The 7,255-nt window shown below is 43.8% G+C and overlaps 1 non-coding gene across 1 annotated transcript; it reads right to left on the reverse strand.

Annotated features, from left to right (window-relative positions):
• Positions 1-1,014: 1,014 nt before the first annotated feature.
• Trnas-cga lies at positions 1,015-1,088 on the reverse strand. The gene has a single exon. It is a non-coding gene; the product is annotated as a tRNA-Ser (tRNA).
• Between the last annotated feature and the right edge of the window lie 6,167 nt (positions 1,089-7,255).

Below are 7,255 nucleotides of genomic sequence, written 5' to 3' on the forward strand. Positions count from 1 at the left end.
AGAATGTGACGATTGTGCGTGATGGCTTCCAGCGGTGCTTACGAGAGTAGTCACGAGAAGATGCGGATAACGAAATGGCACTACCGAGAGGCTAAACCATCGTGTTTTGGCCGGAGTGGCCGAGCGGTTCTAGGCGCTTCAGTCTCGAACCGCGCGACCGCTACGGTCGCAGGCTCGAATCCTGCCTCGGGCATAGATGTGTGTGATGTCCTTAGGTAAGTTAGGTTTAAGTAGTTCTAAGTTCTAGGGGACTGATGACCTCAGATGTTGAGTCCCGTAGTGCTCAGAGCCATCGTGTTTTGCGTGTGGTTATGGCGCATCGTACTGAATCCGCAACAGAAATTTGAACAGCAGCTGGTACCACAGTGACACAACAAACTATTACAAATCGGTTACTTCAAGGACAGTTCCGCGCCAAACGCCCTGCAGCGTGCGTTGTACTTACCCTAAACAACCGCCATTTGCGACTTCAGTGGTGTCAAGCGAGAGCTCACTGGAGGGCAGGGTGAAGGTGTGTTGATTTTCTGATGATACCTGGTTCTGCCTCGGTGCCAGTGATGGCCGTGCGTTGATTAGAAGAAAGCCAGCAGTGGGCCTGCAGCCAACCTGTCTGCGTGCTGGACACACTGAACCAACAACTGGAGTTATGGTCTGGAGCCGCACGGCATTAGCCGAACGATCTAAAAGGCGCTCCCTCGGGCATGGGTGTGTGTGTTTGTCCTGAGGATAATTTAGGTTAAGTAGTGTGTAAGCTTAGGGACTGATGACCTTAGCAGTTAAGTCCCATAAGATTTGAACATTTTTATGGTCTGGGATGCGATTTAATGCAATGGCAGCAGCAGCACTCCTTGTTGTTATCCCACTCACCCTGACTGCAAATTTGTACGCCAGTTTCGTGATTTGACCTATTGTGTTGCCCGTCAGGAACAGCATTCCGCAATGTTTCCAGAATGAGATTTTCACTCTGCAGCGGAGTGTGCGCTGATATGAAACTTCCTGGCAGATTAAAACTGTGTGCCCGACCGAGACTCGAACTCGGGACCTTTGCCTTTCGCGGGCAAGTGCTCTACCAACTGAGCTACCGAACAAGTTTGGAGGGTAGGAGACGAGGTACTGGCAGAAGTAAAGCTGTGAGTACCGGGCGTGAGTCGTGCTTCGGTAGCTCAGTTGGTAGAGCACTTGCCCGCGAAAGGCAAAGGTCCCGAGTTCGAGTCTCGGTCGGGCACACAGTTTTAATCTGCCAGGAAGTTTCATTCCGCAATGTGCTCTCCCACAGGGTAACACTCGCCCACATACCGCTGTTGTAACCTAACGTGCTCAACAAAGTGTAGACAAGTCGCCTTGGCCTGCTCCATCACGAGATCTGCCTCCAATGGAGCACATACGGGACATTATCCGATGACACCTCGAGCGTCACCCACAAACAGCATCAACCGTCGCTGTCTTGACCGACCAAGTGCAGCAGGCATGGAACGCCATCCCACAAACTGACATCCGGCACCTGCACAACACAATGCAAGCACGTTTGCATGCTTGCATTCAACATTCTTACGTTTATGCAAGTTATTATTTTGCTGGCATTTCATGTTTGCAATGGCTTATCTCGCACTTACATTAATCTGTGATCTTGCAATGTTTATCACTCAAATATGTTACCTAGGCAAAAGTATTCCCCAAACATCATTACTCTATATTAAGTATTTTTCGGTCTTGTAATTTTTTTGCCGTTCTTCAAACGTGATGATTCTCTGGATATACCACTGTGTGTAATCTAGCACGTCACATTCACTAGTTCATAATGTCTTTCTATACTAGCAAACGCTTCAGTCTCAAGGTATGCTGGACGCTGACGAGATCCATGGCTGTTGAGGTGGAACAATCGTTAGCTAGGAACCATTGGGAAACCTGCCGCTCCTCAGTTGTATAAGGCTTACCCAGGCACATAGGGTTCGGTCTAGGTACTCGTTGGATTGAGGTGGGAGCCTCCAAATTCTCTCCTCCTCCAGCCAGAGGTATGAGCCGGCCGCCGGTAGGTACCAACACCCAATCAAACAAGTCCCCATAACTCAGGACTTTGTTCCAGAAGTTTGGCCTCTAGCAGCAAAACGCATACTAGTAATCAGAATTTGTTTTAATAGTGGAAAGGAAAGAGGACAACTTCGAGAAACTTTCGCCTTTCTATCTACATCTACATCTATACTCCGCGAGCCACCTTACGGTGTGTGGCGGAGGGTACTTATTGTACCACTATCTGATCCCCCCTTCCCTGTTCCATTCACGAATTGTGCGTGGGAAGAACGACTGCTTGTAAGTCTCCGTATTTGCTCTAATTTCTCGGATCTTTTCGTTGTGATCATTACGCGAGATATATGTGGGCGGTAGTAATATGTTGCCCATCTCTTCCCGGAATGTGCTCTCTCGTAATTTCGATAATAAACCTCTCCGTATTGCGTAACGCCTTTCTTGAAGTGTCCGCCACTGGAGCTTGTTCAGCATCTCCGTAACGCTCTCGCGCTGACTAAATGTCCCCATGACGAATCGCGCTGCTTTTCGCTGGATCATGTCTATCTCTTCTATTAATCCAACCTGGTAAGGGTCCCATACTGATGAGCAATACTCAAGAATCGGACGAACAAGCGTTTTGTAAGCTACTTCTTTCGTCGATGAGTCACATTTTCTTAGAATTCTTCCTATGAATCTCAACCTGGCGCCTGCTTTTCCCACTATTTGTTTTATGTGATCATTCCACTTCAGATCGCTCCGGTTAGTAACTCCTAAGTATTTTACGGTCGTTACCGCTTCCAATGATTTACCACCTATGGCATAATCGTACTGGAATGGATTTCTGCCCCTATGTATGCGCATTATATTACATTTATCTACGTTTAGGGAAAGCTGCCAGCTGTCGCACCATGCATTAATCCTCTGCAGGTCCTCCTGGAGTACGTACGAGTCTTCTGATGTTGCTACTTTCTTGTAGACAACCGTGTCATCTGCAAATAGCCTCACGGAGCTACCGATGTTGTCAACTAAGTCATTTATGTATATTGTAAACAATAAAGGTCCTATCACGCTTCCCTGCGGTACTCCCGAAATTACCTCTACATCTGCAGATTTTGAACCGTTAAGAATGACATGTTGAGTTCTTTCTTCTAGGAAATCCTGAGTCCAATCACAAACCTGGTCCGATATTCCGTAAGCTCGTATTTTTTTCACTAAACGTAAGTGCGGAACCGTATCAAATGCCTTCCTGAAGTCCAGGAATACGGCATCAATCTGCTCGCCAGTGTCTACGGCACTGTGAATTTCTTGGGCAAATAGGGCGAGCTGAGTTTCACATGATCTCTGCTTGCGGAATCCATGTTGGTTATGATGAAGGAGATTTGTATTATCTAAGAACGTCATAATACGAGAACACAAAACATGTTCCATTATTCTACAACAGATTGACGTAAGCGAAATAGGCCTATAATTATTCGCATCTGATTTGTGACCCTTCTTGAAAATGGGAACGACCTGCGCTTTCTTCCAGTCGCTAGGTACTTTACGTTCTTCCAGCGATCTACGATAAATTGCTGATAGAAAGGGGGCAAGTTCTTTAGCATAATCACTGTAGAATCTTAAGGGTATCTCGTCTGGTCCGGATGCTTTTCCGCTACTAAGTGATAGCAGTTGATTTTCAATTCCGATATCGTTTATTTCAATATTTTCCATTTTGGCGTCCGTGCGACGGCTGAAGTCAGGGACCGTGTTACGATTTTCCGCAGTGAAACAGTTTCGGAACACTGAATTCAGTATTTCTGCCTTTCTTCGGTCGTCCTCTGTTTCGGTGCCATCGTGGTCAACGAGTGACTGAATAGGGGATTTAGATCCGCTTACCGATTTTACATATGACCAAAACTTTTTAGGGTTCCTGTTTAGATTGTTTGCCAATGTTTTATGTTCGAATTCGTTGAATGCTTCTCTCATTGCTCTCTTTACGCTCTTTTTCGCTTCGTTCAGCTTTTCCTTATCAGCTATGATTCGACTACTCTTAAACCTATGATGAAGCTTTCTTTGTTTCCGTAGTACCTTTCGTACATGATTGTTATACCACGGTGGATCTTTCCCCTCGCTTTGGACCTTAGTCGGTACGAACTTATCTAAGGCGTACTGGACGATGTTTCTGATTTTTTTCCATTTTTGTTCCACATCCTCTTCCTCAGAAATGAACGTTTGATGGTGGTCACTCAGATATTCTGCGATTTGTGCCCTATCACTCTTGTTAAGCAAATATATTTTCCTTCCTTTCTTGGCATTTCTTATTACACTTGTAGTCATTGATGCAACCACTGACTTATGATCACTGATACCCTCTTCTACATTCACGGAGTCGAAAAGTTCCGGTCTATTTGTTGCTATGAGGTCTATATTCCAAAAGGCTTAGACGACATTGCGAGCGCTTCAAGATCAGTCAAGCAAATGCGTTATGGGACACTATTGGTGGAAACATCTAGTTCCCAACAAATTAAGAACCTCGAGAATGCCTTGTGGAATATGCTATTGAAACTGATTACACGCCGTCTTGAATTACAGCGACATGCAGGAATCTAGTGGAGATTCCCAAGGAGGAATTGAAAAATTAGTGGGCACCAGCAGATATAGACGACGAAGAAAACATAATAAAGAGTGTGCATGGGGATCTTGTAAAATCCAGCTGCATCATCCTGTCGTTTAGTAGCACAAAACTTGCTCAGCACGTTAAGGCAGCCTTCCTTTCTCTATGCGTGTGGCCTTATGTCCTCAACCTATTGCTCTGTTTGAAATGCTAGTGGTTTTGGCATACTATTCTTGGGTGTGACGGATAAGGCACTTGTAGCAAATATGATAAGGCCGACCACGAAGGTGTGGCTTGTTTATCTCCTATAATGTATGTCAGTTGTTCATTATGTCCGTAATCAGGACTGCAGCATACATCTTGAAGAACAGAGGAAACGTGAGCTTCAGACCAGGATTCCCGTAAGGTGATACCAAAAAGATGTATAATGTCTGCTGCCCCGAAGTTCGCTACCTCCTTTTCTTCTGTTCTTAAACAGCCAGTGCAGAAAGCTGATGCTGCTGCGCAAACGGAGATTGTTAGTGTCTTTGTCAATGCACTTGTGCTGGACTCCTGTATCTCGCCGAGATCTTCAGAAAAGGCCTGCCCTTTCAAAGATTCAATCTGGTATGGCGTCCAGTGCTGCTACTACATCAGCCGCTCTTGTGCTTCTGAAACCTGTGCAGGGCATAAAACTGAAGGCAAAATATCAACCACTGATTGAGGCGGGACGTTGTAAGTAGGCTGTTTAGGTTTTTTTATTGGTAACGCCACCTCTGTATGAAAATCACTGGCTGTGCTGTGGGCAGTCTGTGTCTGCTTTGCATTGTTGTAATACTCGCCATTGTAGTGTTAGGCAGCTGGCTGTGAACAGCGCGTAGCGTTGCGCAGTTGGAGGTGAGCCGCCAGCAGTGGTGGATGTGGGGAGAGAGATGGCGGAGTTTTGAAATTTGTCATGAACTGCTATATTTATATATGATGATATCAAGGTAAATACATTGTTTGTTCTCTATTAATATCTTTCATTTGCTAACTATCCCTATCAGTAGTTAGTGCCTTCCATAGTTTGAATCTTTTATTTAGATGGCAGTAGTGGCGCTCGCTGTATTGCAGTAGCTTGAGCAGCGAAGATTTTTGTGAGGTAAGTGATTTGTGAAAGGTATAGTTTAATGTTAGTCAGGGCCATTCTTTTGTAGGGAATTTTGAAAGTCAGATTGCGTTGCGCTAACAAAATATTGTGTGTCAGTTTAAGCACAGTCATGTAGAATTGTTCAAAAGGGGCGTTTCATATGTCGACCCTTAGCCGAGGATACCTCACTGGAATCTTCTGATTTTTTTCTTGTAGTTTGTGTAATTAGTGTAGCTATTGTTTATTGCTAGCGTGTAATTGTAGAGAAAATCTCCTTTGTAGTTGCAGTCTTTCATTGTTGTACAGTGAAACAGTTGTCGCATGCATGTAGATTTGCACCAAGTATTTCGCAGCTGCAATTAACTAGATATTATTTTCAGTGCTATGTTAATGTGTTCTCTTATTTTTGATCTTCAAATTGTGTTTTTCTGTGTTGTCGTGTGAAATACTGTGACAATAATGGCGTGTGAAAAACGTAATACTAGGCTCCAAAGTAAACTGAGAAATGACAGTGAAAATGAAAGCAGTGTGTTAGCGCCACCGAGTAATGAATTGACTGATGTTCAAAGTAGTAATTTGGTAATTGTGCATAGGGAAATGGAGCGGGCTGCAAACAATGGTGTAGACAGTGAAACAGGTAGTGAACAGGGAAGCATTATCGATCGATCGGTCGGCAACAGCTCGCCTCAGGAATCCGAAATGACAGGACACAATTTCGCAAATACTGTAGATTCAGGTTTTGGGTCATCACCGTTTTCTCAAATAAGTCAAGACACATTTTCTGCTTGTCAAAATGTGAATGTTGCCGGTGCAAATGCACTGCCGAAAAGCGTAGAGAAACAGATTCCAGACACTAATACATTATTATTGCAATTAATGCAACAAATGGAACAAAATCAGAGACAAACACAGCAAAAGCTTCAAAAGTTAGACACAATGGAACAAAATCTTAAAAAGTTAGACTCATTGGAACAAACACTTGAACAAACACGTGAAGATTTAACTACTGAGTTACATAACATTGAATCGAAATGTCAAAAAGTCTGTAATGACGTAAAAACACAAATTTGTGAGCATTTTCAACCTATTTTTTCGCAGCATGAAAATGCATTACAGAATCACGAAGCAGCCATAAAAAAACTGCAAACTATTGTTCATGAAAATCATGAGACCTTGCAAGCAAAATTTGACTCAGTTGCATCTATCGATTCGGTTACGCAACTTGCAAAAACTCAGGAAAACTTAAAGGACACAGTAGATACTCTGAAACTTGGTTCAGAAAAACACACTGAGGAAATAAGTACACTATCGGAGAAAGTAGCCGAACTTTCGGATCAGTTCACTAATTTATCTACAAAGGTAGATGATGATCTGAATGACTCAACACCTGTAGCCTTCACGGACACTGAAGAGTATGAACAAATTAGAAAATTCAAACAAAATCAAAATCAAATCAATACACAGTACAAAAGAGAAATCCGGGAAGTGCAAGATCAGTTGGCACAAGTAGTACAAGAATTACGTATTTCAGAGGACACTCGCGCCCCAAT

This window comes from Schistocerca americana, chromosome 3 (assembly GCF_021461395.2).
Source record: "Schistocerca americana isolate TAMUIC-IGC-003095 chromosome 3, iqSchAmer2.1, whole genome shotgun sequence".
NCBI lineage: Eukaryota > Metazoa > Arthropoda > Insecta > Orthoptera > Acrididae > Schistocerca > Schistocerca americana.